Source organism: Ambystoma mexicanum, chromosome 5p, assembly GCF_040938575.1.
Source record: "Ambystoma mexicanum isolate Mex_15411 chromosome 5p, UKY_AmexF1_1, whole genome shotgun sequence".
Taxonomy (NCBI): Eukaryota; Metazoa; Chordata; class Amphibia; order Caudata; family Ambystomatidae; genus Ambystoma; species Ambystoma mexicanum.
The window spans coordinates 913,450,263-913,466,272 of NC_090930.1; positions in this window are offsets into that span (position 1 = coordinate 913,450,263).

Here is a 16,010-nt window from a genome sequence, read left to right on the forward strand (position 1 = left end):
AAAATATCTAAAGCAATTTCCTTCCAGATATCACCACAATACATTCCTGAGACTACAGCTAAATATTTACCACAAAAAAAAATGTGCTTTGGACTAGACACCGTGTCAAAACAATGGATAACATCTGTAGATTCTGTCAGGCCTCAGAAGAATCCTTGAAACATTTAATAACGGAATGCGACGAGATAGTTCATGAACGTTCCCTGTTCCTAGGAAAATATGCACCTATAAACGACAATGTTGATGAGTGGTGGTTCATGATGCTATCAAGCAACAATGTCCATCTAACCTGTGTGGTGATTAATTTTTTAGAAAAGATTGTACCAAATGAAGAAATGAAATGAATAACCACAGGGACAGGATGGATAGTGCTTTCTTGTGTTTCTGTCTCTTGTTTCTGCGTTCTGTAATAAAAGTTTGAATAAACTAAAAATTACAATAAAACAAATAAAATAAACAATGTATCCAAAAGTGCTTGAGATTTAAAACACCAAAGGGGGGGGGGGTCGTCTTTGAAGCAACACCTCCAAACAAGGGAGGAGTGGTCCAAAATCCTCCATGGAAGAATAATGCAACCTTGAGTTGTGTAGTATTTCCCCCCAGTTTAGAAGATTGTCAATCTGTGAGTGCATTTTGTGAACCAACAAGTAATATGTAAATTCCTCATCGCCTTGGTGGACTGTCCTACACAAGTCAACTAGTTTGAGATCCTCCATTCCCTGACAAACTGTCATTGTGCAAGCCGATAGGGCACTGGAACCATTATAGGAACTGTCCAATGTGGTATCTAAGACAGTATGGAGGTCCCCGGCCCAAATTCTTCAAAGGGCAAAGGTACTTAGCACATTTAACCAAAAGGAGACACTGTAATACTGTCTCATCTATATTTGGGGCATGTGTTGATTGTAAGAGTAGAATGGGCTTTAGTGCCAGTGACTATCACATAATGGCCCTCTGGATCTCATTTTAACCCCTGCACCTAAAATCAGAGAGATTTGTGAATTAGGGTAAGGACCCAACACAAGTTGGTAGATAATTATGTATAAAACCTAGAGGAGATCCAGGATTTAGCAAAGGACTCCATGGCGAGACCCGTTAGGTGAGTTTCTTGTAAAATTAATTATTTTTGCCTGCGTGCCTTTCACAATAGGCTTGAACTCTATGTGCCACATACGTAAGACTGAAATGGGAGTGATATGAGCTCTTGTTAAAGAGGTAGGAGCCATAATATTAAGTCAAAATCAACTATGGGAAACCTTGTGCTGAACAGTGACATGTATGGATACAAAATAGTTTTACATTTCACCCTGCTCACCAAGTAGGACCACCCCTTCCTACCCACAATGCCAACCCCCAACATGCAGTGACATTACCCACCCAAAATTCCAAATAATCTGCCTCTAACCTTGGGCACCCATGCAGCTTCATACTGAGTGGGAGGACACACAACTTCTCACACTTACTAAAGTTGACATTTGCAGGGGGCATTTCCCCATTTGACTCCACCTCAAAAAGAAAAGCAAAACGAAAACCCACACATCATACAGGGCCTACAGGTAGCATCATAGTAAATTTCAACTAGGGCAGGTCATCCCGGTGAGTGTTGTGACCCAATTCACACATACTGCTCATCCCATCCCATGGGACATCAGAATGACTGTTGATTCAGCAGGGTGGGAGGGAGTCGACTAAAGAGTGAGCCTGCTTAGGGTTGGTGAAGTATGTTTTGTGGCCTCGAAGCACACAAAGCTTATATGGTTGCAACATAGCATATTTCAGACCTGCGTCTCTTCATTTTAGCTTCAAGGCAGAGAACGACAGACGGGCCATCTGGATGGAAGAGGTAAAGTCTGGTTAGAAGGATCTCCTGGCCTCTTGGTATTGCAAGTCAGCAAGTTCTCTAGCATGACAAAAAAAAAATAACGAGCCGAAGAGCTCAACAACCAAACTATCACCGGACAGGATATCTGACCCGGTTGAGATTAGGGCAGGCCACTCTGTGCACACTATCCACCAGGAATTGCGTAGACAGCGGAGTTATGAAGGACGTCCCTGATAAAGGGCTGTAAAAGATTCCATGTTGCTTGTTAAAAGTGATTTGAGTATGCAGACCATCCAAAAAATTATGTCTTCACGATCTTGCCTCTAAATCTTCATTCTTGGCCTGGCTCCCCCAACCTCTTATTGCAGCGCTCAAATGACCTGGCTCATCTCAGAGTAAGTATTTTAGGATCCCAACTCTATGTTCCCCCTCCGATATGCACCCATTTTCCTTCTCAGTTCTTTGCTGCCTCCTGTAAACTTTGAACACCATTTTGCCCAATTTGCTGTTGACTGAATCAAATCTAGATTTCATTTGAGCAAGTATGATGGCTAGCGTGGATTGAACCTCATGTGGCTAAGGAGGCATCGAGGAGCAGGAAGATCCAGGCCACCACAGTCTTGATTATGCAGAGGTGCCTGTCTGGGGCTTGGGGCTATGAAAAACAAAGTGTGTCTCACTCGCTAGTCCTCTGGGACTTGTCATCCAGGTGGCCAGGACGCAGCCAATGCTTTTAGATCCAGTTCATAGGGATGGCCCAGTAGGGGAGAATCACCTGGGTGAAGGGTCTTTGGGTAGTGGGGGTGAGACAGTGATGCTGAGACAGTATTCCCCCCCGTTTTGTTTATCCAACCAATCCTATCCTATGTTTTAGGGTGCTCCAAAGTCCCAACTCCCTCACCATTTCTTCACAAACAATGGGCTGAGGAAAGAGGATGACAGAGCAACCACACTAACTCACCTCGTACTGGACATGTCCTTTTAATCGGGTCAGGCAAAATCAGGCACTTTACACCAAGTACATACACCTGATACCAAATAGTTCCTCACACAAATAAAAGGCAACAAGACACACTAAGCAAGGCAAAACACGAGCAGAACTTCACGGATGAGGGCACACCTACTGGAGCAGAGTAATGGGCCAAGGGATGAGAGCAGTGGGCCGAAAATTCCAACGGTTCCTTACTAGAGGTCATTGCCTCAGACCGACCGTGAAAGACAAGTGGAGAAGGCCAGATCCCATAAGTGAAGATTGCTGTTCACCCGGGAGGGTCGCTGGCATCCTTGGAACACAATGCAGAGTAGGGGCAGCAAGGCCATGCCTGTGGTACTAATCTGGACTCGTGAATTGAAAATAGCCAAACAAAAAAAAGGCGCACAAAGCCGGTGAGTTGGCAAGCAACCCGAGAGACTGGTGTGTGTTAAAGCAAATGACATAGCAACTTTATATCACAAGTGAAGGCTGCAGGCATGTGGCTGAGATGCAAAGAAAGGCAGACAGATGAATGAACTTTGAAATAAAAAGCAGCTGTGAGATCAGCAATACCAAGTAATGGAGTCGGCCGACAAAAGGAATTAGCCCATTTGAAAGTCTCTATAAGAGGTACATTGTTTGAAGTTACAAAGCAGACAGCAAAAGCAAATTAAGGCGAAATGGTCCTGCAGTGGTCTGGTAAATGCGCCACGCACATTCATACGTTTTCGAAAGGGGTCAGAGCCCTATTGAGGGAGACCCGAAATATAATAAACTTGGGGAGCCCCTTGCAATTTGGGTTGAACTGTGACGCGAGATGTCTGAGCCCGGCAGAGGGCGACCTTTGTGAACTTTTTGTTGGAAATACAATTTTGGAAAGTAAAAAAAAGAAAAAAAGGACTTTAACGTGGAAGGCCAGGCAGGCCTCAATCCACGGTTTTGGATTGCTTAGAAACCAAGCCAGAGTGCATCATCCTGCCTACAGGGACAGCCTTACTCTGTAAGGTGTAACGCGAGGACAAGAGCTGGTTCAACTACCATTATTCTTTTGAACACAGATTTGTACGTTTGCATACATTTCTCCCTTTACACTTTTTATATAAGAGATAGGGCAGGCATTAGGTTTTGTTAGCACAGGGCATTTTGATTTGACTGATGCCACTAGGATTGTTTTTTTTATCGTTTGATGGTCGAGACTACTCCCATCTTCTTTATAGAGCAAATTAGGAGCTTCTCCGACCAACATTTTCAATAAAGATTTTACTAATTGTACCCATTGTGTCAGTGTCATACTTGTGATACCATGCCTTCCCTACAGGTCCTCTTTCTAAGTGTATTGGACAAGTCCTTATTTGAAAAGGATAGTTTATACTGCTTTTTCGTGCCTTTGTTCATGGGAGGAGACTTGGAACACCAGCTTCCAACACCAAGAGAGTAGTTTCTTACCTGTAACTCCATTTCTCCAGCGTTGGTATCTTTCATGGATTCACATCTGTGAATATTTCCCGTCAGGCTGGGAAACCTCAGTAACTTTAACTTAGCATTTTCATATGGAAAACATTGACACTTTAGTGTCCTATCAACATTCTTTTTTGGGTGCTTTAGGCTACACCAATAGGGCATCTGATATAAATAGCCCGACTACCATTCAGATTTTACCCTTCAAAGAAAAGGGAACTCAAATCAAGGTTTGCCTGCAGGAGTGGCCGGCGGACACGTGAATCCATGAAAGATACCAAGGCTGGAGAAATGGAGTTACAGGTAAGAAACCATTGCCTTCTCCAGCATTGGATCTTTCATGGATTCACATGCTGTGAATAGATTACATAGCAGTATGGCCAATGTGTGGCGGTGCATCACAGGAAAACCATATAATAACATCCATTAATATGCATGAGAACAAAAAGCAGCAATTGACAGAGTAAAATAGAAAACCCCCGAAGCTGCTGGGCTTACCTTGCTGAAACAGGCATTGGAGGACTGCCCGTCCCACCTGCACATCTTCCACCATGTTGCTGCTCCAGACAGTAGTGCCTGGTGAAGGTATCCTGCACCGCCAAGGAAGCTGCCTGGCAAATGTCCACGAGCGGTATACCAGACAATAGAGCCGCAGATGATGCTGTGGACCGTGTAGAATGGGCCTTAGGAGTGCCACTCAAAGGCTTGTCAGCCTTTGCGTGACAAAATGAAATTGTAGACGAGTCCCCAATGGGAAAGTCCTTGCTTGGAAATAGACCGCCCCTTTTGGAGGGACCAAATGCCACAAACAGCTGCTTCGACCTCCGGAAATCTGGAGTATGGTTTAGATAAAATTTCAGTGCCCTCTTAACGTCCAGAGAATGCAGGGCTTTTTTTCTGCTGGCATGGACACATTGGCAAAGAGTGAGGATAAGGCAATAGAAGCCTGTTTGTGAAATGCTGACGGCACTTTTGGGATAAAGTGCAGATTAGCAGCCAGGAGAACCTTGTCCCTCAAATCTCAGATAAAGCGAGTCAACGACCAATGTCTGTAATTCAGACACCCGTCTGGTCGTGGTAATCTCAACCAGAAATGCAACTTTCCATGAGAGGAACTTCAAGGAAGCCGTCGACATGGGTTCAAAATGAGGCTTCATCAGAGCAGAGAGAACCACATTGAGGCTTCACACTGATGCAAACCTCATCTCCGGGGGGGAATGTCAGAAACAGTCCTTTCAGAAAATGTTTAACCAAGCGATCACTAAACTGTGGAGCAGCATGGCGCTGTCTCGTGAACCTAGAAATCACCACCAAATGTACCTTGATGGATGAGAACGCCAGGCCCCCTTGCGCAAGACGTAACAAGTACAGGAGAACCTGGGCTGGAGAGATGTCCAATAGCTGTATCTCTGGGTGACACCAGGCACAGAATCTTGCCCATTTATGACCATACCATACATTGATAGAAGGGGCCCTTGATGCCCCCAAGATCCAGCGACACTCCTGGGAGATACCTAGATGACCGAACTCGGAGTGGTCAGGAGCCACGCAGCCAGGCTGAGAGATACCAGATTGTGATGCCACACTAGGCAGTCGTCCTGAGACGGGAGATCATGGTCCGCTCCTGGACGAAATGGCTCTTCCACCACTAGGTGAAGGGAATCTGAAAACCACGTTTGTCTGGGCCTGAACGGGGCTACCAAAATCATCCTGCACCGGTACTTGCGCACCCACTGGATAGTTCTCCGAATCAGTAGAAATGGCAGAAATACATACGTGAAGAGGCCCATCCATGGGAACAAGAACACGTCCCCCATTGACTCTGGATCAGCCCCTCTGCTGGCAAACTCTGGACACTGTTTTCCATTGTGGCGATCAAGTCTATTGGGGCAGACCCCCATTTTCGGAAGATTTTTCCCACCTGCTGCGTCTTCAGTCGCCACTCATGAAGCTGACTGGCATCTCTGCTGAGCTTGTCTGCCTGAACATTCAGAACTCCCGGCAAGTGGAAAGCTACAATATGGATCCCTTGAGCCAGAGACCAATCCCAGATGACCTGAGATTCCTTTGACAGAACCTGGGAATGTATGCCGCCCTGCTTCCTGAAATAGAATATCATGGTGGTATTGTCCATCAACACCTCACCACTGTTCCTCGAATGTGAGTGAGCAACTACTTCAGAGTCCAGAGCACCGCTCTCAACTCGAGCACATTGATATGCACCAATGTCTCCTCCCGAGACCATAGGCCCTGTACCTGTGACTTGTTGAGGTGCAACCCCCCAACCCATCGGGGAAGCATCTGCCACGATCATGAACTGAAACTCCGGATCCAGCAGGGGCATGCCCCATACGAGATTGTCTGAGCAAGTACACCACCAAACTGCTTCCACCAACCCCTCATCAGCAACCATTTCGTCTTACCACAACCCTCGGCCCTGCGACCACCTGTCTGCAAGGAATTCCTGCCCTAGTATCATGAACAGGCAACAATTTGGAATGAGCAGAATACACAACCCCATGGTTCCCAACAGCGACATTTAACTTTGGACCGAGACCACTGTACCACCGCCCCACTCGCCAGCTTTGGAACGCAACTTCACCACTCTTCACTGGATGGTTTCACCAGATTGTCCTGGGTAAGAAACGGCGCCCGAGAAACACCAATTCCCTGGATGGAGTCAAACAGGATTTTTTGAAGTTGACAGCGAATCCCAGCCGTTGCAACAGGCCCGTGGTCGCCAGGAGAGACTACCTTGTCCGTATCAGTGACATAACCCTTACCAACCAATCTTCCAGGTAGGGGTACACAGGATGGCCTTCGATGCAGAGGAAGGCAGCCACCGGAACAAGACACTTTGTAAATTACTTCAGGCCAAACAGGAGGACACAGAACTGGTAATGATTCTCCCTGACCACAAAACACAGAAACTTGGTGTTTTTGCCTCATCAGGATGTGAAAATAGGCATCTTGCAGATCTAACGACAGCAGGAACTCACCCGGTTGCCCCGAGCGGATGAACTCCTGAAGTGTGAGCATCTTGAACTTCAGGCCTTGCGTATTCTTGTTTAGTAACCGAAGATCTAGGATAGGCCTCCACTTGCCATTTTTTTTTTTTACGACAAAATACTGGGAGTACACCCCCTAGCCCTGTTCCAAGACCGCAACTGGTTCTAGCGCCCCTTTCACTAGCATGAGTACCACCTCTTCCCACAAGACTGGAAGATGCAGTTGTGCCACATAAAAGGGCGGAATAGTGACCGGAGGACGCCGAAACTCCAAGTGGTCGAGACGTACTGTATCCAGCACCCAGTGCTCTGAAGTTATAGGTTGCCACTCGCCAACGTGGTTCGCCAACCAGCCCCCCCCCCACAGCAGATTGCCCATATGACAGTCATTGTTGAGACTTCGACTGCCTCCCTTTAGCAGCCGAGGCTTGTGAACCTTTCTTGCACTCAGCTTGAAAGTCTCTGCTCTTCTGAGCAGACTTTAATGAGTGCCTGTAGCCTTGAGACAAGAAGCTGGAGTGCCCGTAACTCATCACGGGAGGAGGCAAACCGGGCATTACCAGAGGTTCCACGAAAAGCCTGAAAGGAGCAAAAAGACTGGCCACTCTGCAGGGAACCTAAACACTTTCCCGTCTCAGTATCCTCTTTCATCCCCTTCAGGGCCTCCCCCAACAACTGGAGCGTATTCAACACCTGCAAGGATAGCAGGGACTGAGGATTCACCAACGGGTAAAGGGGCAGCCCAGCCCCTACCCCACTGGATTTCAACGGCCGTGCACCTTGCAGACCCAGAGCCGACAGATTGAAAAGCGGCTCTTGTTCCTCTTCCATTCCAGAGGAAACCGTATATGCAGCCGGTTCCTGTTGCAGAATGTCCACCGGAAGCATGAGCCCAAAGCCGGCAGACTGTCACGGTCCTCCCGTCTACAACAAGCCTTCCGAATCCATCTGCGTCAACAACAGCGGACCACTGTCGGTCACAGTCATGGACAGAGACGATGACACCACCGACGGAAAAGCAGAATGTACCACCACAGTGGACGAGAGAACATCAGTCGATGCCACTCTCATCATCGGAACCGCAGCCTCCATGGTCTTAGCCTTCTCTGATGACAGACATTTTGGAAGAAGAACCTAAAAGGTGCTTCGAAGAGTCCCGGGTGGACGAGGACCTATGATGATCTTTAGATGAGTGCTAAGAGAAAGACTCCTTCAGCTTTGCCGCTCCTTTGTCAGACATCTTCGACTTCTCGGGCCTACCACCAGACCTCTTGGACTGGTCAGGCTGATCCGACTTGGACAGCAAGGAGCTACTTTCCCCTTGCAAATGATGCAACCTGGACCTAGGTGACTTGCTAGGCAACTCAGTCCGTTGCTTCTTAGCAGGGGGTTCCGCCGACGCCACCCGTCGTTCAGAGTCCTTCACTGCCATCACCAAAGACTGGCTCCCCCAAGCCGAACACACCTCCGAAGACGGGTAAGTGCCCTCCTTCAGCCAACAGATAAGCCGATGGTTACAGTCCTTCAAAGTCTTTTGCGAAATCCCTTGGCATATCTCACAGGCATCCACTGAATGATGGGGAGACAGAGTCTGTATGCCCATCCCCTTCGAAGACCAGTGCCACAGATGACACACTGGCCCGATGCGAAAAGCATGTGCAAAACATGAGAAACACAAGGTGATTCCAACAGTTTGGAGACAGCTGAAATCTGAAGTGAAGCTGTGGGGGCAGGGTTGTTTATATCAGACGTCCTATTGGTGTAGCCTAAAGCATCCAAAAAGAACGTCGATAGGACACTAAAGTGTCAAAGTTGACGACGGGAAATATTCACAGCATGTGAATCCATCAACGATCCAAAGCTAGAGAAATACAGACTACCCTTGACAGCACAGCTCCCCTGGTTTGCCTATATTCGTGGCAAAGACCTTAATAACCTGAAAGTGAGATTATGTAACCAAATGGGGCAAATAAACAGGGCAGATTTAGGAGAAGCAGGGACCACGGATAGATCTGCAGTTAGTGGGCATCGTCTTGAAGACAGAATGCAGTTACAGCCAGCAAGGTTTCTACCACTGAAATACTGAAAGACAACCCACACACCCCAGTTTGATCTTACCTCTCCAGCGCTTAAAAGGAAGTAGGCCGGCCGGCGTATACCACCACAATTTGTGGTGCTTTGACTGACTGAAAAAGCACAGAGCAGGACTGTCTAGCTGCGCCGCTCTCTCTCTGAAATCCTCCTCCGAACCTGTGGCTCGAGGAGAGCTCCCCAGCAAATGTGCAGCAGCATATCGGTGGGGGACAGCAGGCAAATTAACCAGGCTCACCAAATGCCTGAGCGAGACAACTGAGCCTCTGGTGTGCGCCAGTGTGCACGTCGGGGTAATCAGCGTGTCTAGCCAATCAAGTCTAGAAATCATTGAGGGATCAGAGCAGTCTGCTCCAGCCATACATATGGTTACAAACAGGCGATAGTGCGATCATGCCATAGAACTGTCCTGGTTTCCCCTGGTTCGGAGCTGAGAGTCAGGCAGCCATCTGGTGCACATGCTTGTGAGCACCACTCCACCCATAAGATTAATGGCGTTAGTATTGAAAAGCTAAGGCCACAAATAGGTTGCGAGAAATGGTAGGAAAAATTGAAATGGCTTTTTCTGCACCATTCAAAGCTTAAAGTTCAACTGATTCCTCATGGGGTGAGCACATTTAACTGTAATCTTAAGAGAAAATGAATTTCATCAGATGCTGCAAAGGGACTGGAAATCCATTTGTAACACTCAATTGCAGGTTCCTCAAAATCAAGAACAAATTCATGGATCACAAAATGGTTCATGCTCCGTCTTATTTTTCCACCTTCTGCATGTCTTCAAACAGTAATCCAAAAGTCTTCCTGCTATAACTACACATTTATTTTAACTGCATTTTATGTATCCAAATACTTTGTATGTTTTTATTGGGTCCTTGTCGTTAGGAAAGATTTCTATTTATGGGTAATTTTCCCTTCAGTTGTGTACCCCCAAATTTTTGCTGTTGTCTGACCATCCTAGCCTGACTTACCCGTAAAGCCCAGCCATTTGCTGTGCTCTGCTGGGCTTTTGCTCATTTTGTAATGGGGAAACCCACATGCCCTGAAGACTGCCAGTACTGGGAGACTTTGTTTGCCTTAGTCTTTTACTTTGTTGCCATTCTTTAGTAACATTTTATCGGCACACCAAGTACCTTACAGTGCAGTGCGATGGGGCCCCCTTTTCATTTTTAAGTCCCTAGACAGCCTCTAAGGATCTGTGGTGAATGTAAAAGTGTGCCCTGGACAGAGCTGGTGTCAGCTGTTACTTTGGCCGAGGACCCTGCCTAAAATGGCCATGCCACTCAGTCCTTGTTGTGTCCTTTGGCTATCTTGTCCCTTTGCCTTCCTCAGGTCGGGCAGACCTGAGAAATTCCTCATTTGGTCATGCAGACCCCCACACAAACAGAAGCTTTTGCAGGCTTCTGCATGCCTTGTGTGTGCCTCCATAATGTGGGCTGGAGCTGTCTAGTTCCAATACACATCCTGGGTGCCAGGATGTCTGGTGTGCTGGTAATGACTGGTATCATTGTGGTCCGGGATTAATCAAATTCTGGAATGGCTGTATGTGAGCAGATCTCTTATTGGCTCTTATTGGCTTTTCTTTGTTTTGGCACAAAGGGGATTTTGCCTAAGAAGACATTTTACACCCATTCCAGGGCGATCTTCTGAGTTCACAGCAAACTTAGTAAAGGAGCCAAGTATCCTGAAATGAAGAAGCAGCTCAGTGGAACCACTGGTGACCTGCTGTAAGTTTTGGCACCCTAACCCGGCTGTCCCGTCAGACCCCCCTGTTTCTGATCGAACCTAGAAGGCCTGGAAGGGTGCTTTGACCCATTGGAATAATTTGACCAACTATTCTCGGCACCTCCTGCTTAACCTGCAAACAAGCCTGCTTGGACGTGTTCCTGGACCACCGGGTGGACCGACCAGCTCATACGGGAACTTTGGCCTGGAACCGCTGCCGTCTTGCGTTTCAACTTGAGTCTTTGGATCCTGTAAACTCTGGGTATAAGGCATTCTCCATCGAGTTCTGTACACCCAGCATTCCCAGGTCTGGAATTAGGAGATTACGCCTGAATCCAAGCATACGCGGTCACCGTGTCGCTCACCTGTGGTGACGACCTAGTGGGTGCCTTGCTGCTGTGCCCCCCTGTGCACTCAGACTCGCTGCAGTGGAACTGGCCTGATCCCTTTACCAGGAGCAGAGAAATCACTCCTGTTATGCCACAGAATCGATTTTGGATGCAGCCCCTGAAAGTCGCAGAACCGTGCAACTGGAGCATTTGAACCGGGACTGGAGTGGGCTTGACTGCAGAAGTTTGGTTCAAAGTGCACCGAGAGTCTATAAGTACGTGCAACCCTTACCGGTGGCCCCTGGCGCATCCATAGACTTACACATGTGTGGCCACTCTTCTTTATCATGGTAGCATATGCTACTGAGCTACTCCCAATCAATTCTTGGATCCTGTTCTGCCCACTTGGGGAGAACCTCCTCGAAAAGTGGGAATTTATTCTTCACTGCCTCACCCACCTTCCTGGGTCCCTTGAAGAGACGCAGTTTTGAACTTAACTGCACAACGGCGTGCACCAGCACCGAATGTATATTTGAGCTCAAGGCTCCACTGATCTTAGGGACTGGACTGCCTCTTAGATAGGGTTTGAATTGTGAAGGAATGCCTAAAAGATAGTTGCGCTGTGTGACCCCCCCTTTCTTCAGCTATTTACTTTGTGTTTGACTTAAAAGGCCTTTAATAAATGTATATGTATTTTAAGAAATACACATGGCTGAGTGCAATTTGTAGTGTTTGCTGTGTTCTCATTGTGGGCATTCAATGACTCTCACCCCTCCAAAGACCTAGTCTTGACAGCCACTGATGCTACCTTAATTGGTTTGGCTTGTCCAGAAGGTTACCCTGCTACAAGAAACTAGGCTGGCCTTATGAACCTCTGCCACCAGGTCAGAGTTCAGAAATCCATCTTAACACTTGCCTCTTTAAGGCTTGAACCATTGGTGTTTTTAAACATCTGCCATAAAAGTAAGTTCAGACAAAAGTGATTATCAGTCACTTTTGAAATCATCAAGAATTATGGAATGTTACACAGTTACAATATCCTCGCTAAAAAGTATTGTAAAAAATTGCTTGTTAATCTCAATATTAAGTAAGGTTTACTTACCTTTAACTATTGTTCTCCATCATGGGTCTGACATGGATTCACATGCTCATGAATATTCCCGGTCATCAGGCTGGAAATCCTCAGTGAAAAAAAATAAAAATAAAAATAAAAATGTTGCACTTTAAAACTGCATTCCTCCTCTAAACCAATCACTGTCCTTTGGGTCATATTTCCCACATCCAATTATTGGCCTCTCCCTAAGACCCGCCCTCTGACAACCATCTTCAGATTTGGTAAGCACGTAAAGTGGCAGTATGACGAAAAGGGGCAGAGGGAGGGTTTTCCTGTAAATCCATGCCAGACCCATGCTGGAGAACAATACTTACAGGTAACTAACTTAAACCTTCCCCAGCAAGGGGTCTGGAATGGATTCACATTCTCACGAACAACAAATACACAGCAGTACACTACACAACCCCAGGAGGTGGCAAGACTCAACCAGAAGCAATTAACACTTCCCCCTGGAACAGACTCACCTCAAGCAAACAGGTTACATAACACTGCCACAAGTCCTGGTCCTCCTTGGAGTGCCGGGGATCGATTGCCCCCTGCTTCCTGATGTAGAACATGGTGGTGGTGGTGTTGTCCAATAAGATCCACACCACCTTGCCTGTCAGACATGGTAGGAACTACTTGAGGGCCCAGAATAGCACTAGTAGCTCCAGGATGTTGATATGCAGATCCTTCTCCTCCAGTAGCCACAGGCCTCTGGCATGTAGACGTCCAGTGTGTGCTACCCAAACTTCTAGGGAGCCATCCATGGTGACCGTCTCATGGTATGGGGGGTTGAAATCTCGTGCCTTGGGCGATGTGGGAGTGGACCCCCACCACTATCACCCGTCGGAACTCGTTGAAAGGGATTTTGTCTGTGAAACTTGTGGACACCTGTAAACGGGCCTACAGAATTTATGTAGGGCATCCTGTAGAGGATAGGCAAGGTAGATGCAGGTTGACTTGCCCAGTAATGATGACCTGCACTGTGGTCATCTTCGGCGATAACAGTTGTTGAACCTTTCCTTGAATGGCTGTTAGCCTCTCCTCTGAGGGCGTTGCCAAGGAAGACACTGTTGAGTCTGTCGCCGAGGAACAGCGCGTTCTGTTAAGGACGTTGAGCAGCACTATGGTTAGTTGACAGAGAAACCCAGATCTGTCAATATTCAGACGGTCACCTTCGTGTGTTTGTCGGCCTGCTCCCATGAGTGGGCGCGTATCAGACAGTCATCCTGGTACAGATATATGTACACTGGTAGGGCCTTGAACAACCTCAAGAAATCCCCTTTCTCCAGTTGGCTGAGCATGTGCTGCAATGTGACCATTCTGAATTTGTGGGACTTTCAGACGTCATAAGTCCAGCCCCGTAGATGTTGGGGAACTAGATCCATCACCCCTTTTTGTAGCATGGCTCATACCTCATCCAAAAGCTGGGGGGATTTGCTGCTCATGGTGGAGACCTGGCACAATATGAGGACACCTGCATTGGAACTCCAAGGTATGCCCGTAGGCGAGAGCGTCCAGCACCCATCTGTCAGTGGTGATCCTTCTCCCCTCACTGATGAACCTCATCTGCTGGTCTCCCACTGGGTTGCCTGAGTGGGTTCCTGATGTCTTGGATGGTTCAAGCTTGTTGGGCACTGGCGTCCTGCCCTGTGGGCAACGCTGTCCTCTGCTACCATAGGCCTGGGATCAGTCTCTGTAGGCTTCTTGAAATGAGGACTGGGAAGGCTGGCTGTAAGACTGAGAAACCTTTCAATAACCTGCTTGATTTTCCCCTAGAGGAGCGAAAAGACGAGCCATGCTGCTGGAAAGTGCAGAGGGAACAGGCCGTCTCTGTATCTGTCTGGATAGCCTGGAGGGTCTCATCAACTGACTTCCCAAACAGAATCTCCCTGTCAACAGGGCATGTCCAGTGCCTTCGCCTGGACTTCCAGACAGAAGTTAGTGGCCTTCATCCATCCCTGTTGAAGGCACACTGTTCCCCATCTGATGGAACCCTGTGTCGGCGAGATGGCATGACGGATGCCACTTCTACTTCGTGGAAGAGGGTAAGGGCTTCCATCTTCTTATCAGGGAGGAACTCCAGAATCGGTCCTAACTTGTACCACAATTCCCAGAGTATTGGTTGCCTTGATTGTGGATGCTGCCATGTAAATCACTTTCTTCCCCATGGCCTCCATCCTTTACCACTCGCTGTCTGGAGGGATTGATGACGAAGACGGGTTAGCCAACCGTTTTCTTGCAGAAGGCGACACCACCAAGTCCGTTGATGGCTGGGAGTCTGGCACCCTATACTTCTGATCCAGCCTGTCCCTCTTTGCTGGAGCAGTGGAAGGGTTCTTCATGAGGGACAGGCCCTATTCCCAAATATCATCCAGAAAGGTCACTGCCATGATAGCTTTCCTTTTGGCCTCTCACCTTTGATACAAGAATCCCTCCTCCTTGGTTTCCTCAGGTACCAGCTGGAAGAGCTTGGATGCTCTGGTGATCATGGAGTGGAATGATTCCCACCTCCTCCAGTCATGAAATCCCTATAATGAGCATCCAAATGTGGCGATTCACTGTCCAGCGGGACAATGCCTGCATCCTCATCTGTCGTCATGGCCATATCCATCCCCGTACCTGCGTCAGGGTCTGCGGAGAGGGGGGTGTTGGGGCCCGCCATGGTAGAGATTGATATGAGGGTGTCAAATTACACTCTTCATCAGTGGTTGGCCGGGGACCTGGGGCACTGCCGGTACCGGAGCCAGGGTCATCCTCATCTGGATCTCGTGCACCAAAGTGTGGAGAGTCGATAGAATGTCCAAGGGAATGTCCCTCAGCTGAGATGTTAGAGAAGGAAAACTAAGCCTTATGCATGGACTCTTGTTCCTCATCACCCATGGACTGGTAGGACCGTTTCAGGGCCTCCTCCCCCTTTTTCTCCCTGCTTCTCCTCCATCTCCCACTCCTCCCCCAAGGGGCCTGCACCAGGAGCTGGGTCGGTGTCTTAAAAGCTTCTGGGGAGCATCCAGCCTTCACCAAGGCTTCTGCGGCAGTGTTGTGCTGTGGGGGCAGGGACACTTTCTGCACCACGGGAGACCCTCATAGGATCAGTGCCTACAGCTACCGCGGTAGCCAGAGTGGAAGACTGTCGGTTGAGCCTGCTTGGGCTGTGCGGCCTTAGTCTCCTCCACCCTTGGTTTATCGGATCTCTCCCATAGCTGTGTTAGGCAGAGGGTGATGTTGATTGCACCTTATCCACTTTGGGACCCGCATTAGCGGTGAACCCTGTGGATGTTGGCCTCATCTTGGACCCCCATGTATGGGGCGCCCTCAAAGGACTTAGACTGATCCTGGGACTGGCCGGTGCTGGGCAAGGCATGACCCTGCTCGGAGAATGTACAAAAGGCCTTGTTCGAACTGAGCCATGCGTCCAGCCCGTCTTCTTGGAAAAATCTGGGCATATCTCGCACTCTACCTCCTTATGCATTGTAGGTGTTTGTCTTCTACAAACACATTCCGTAGGCCG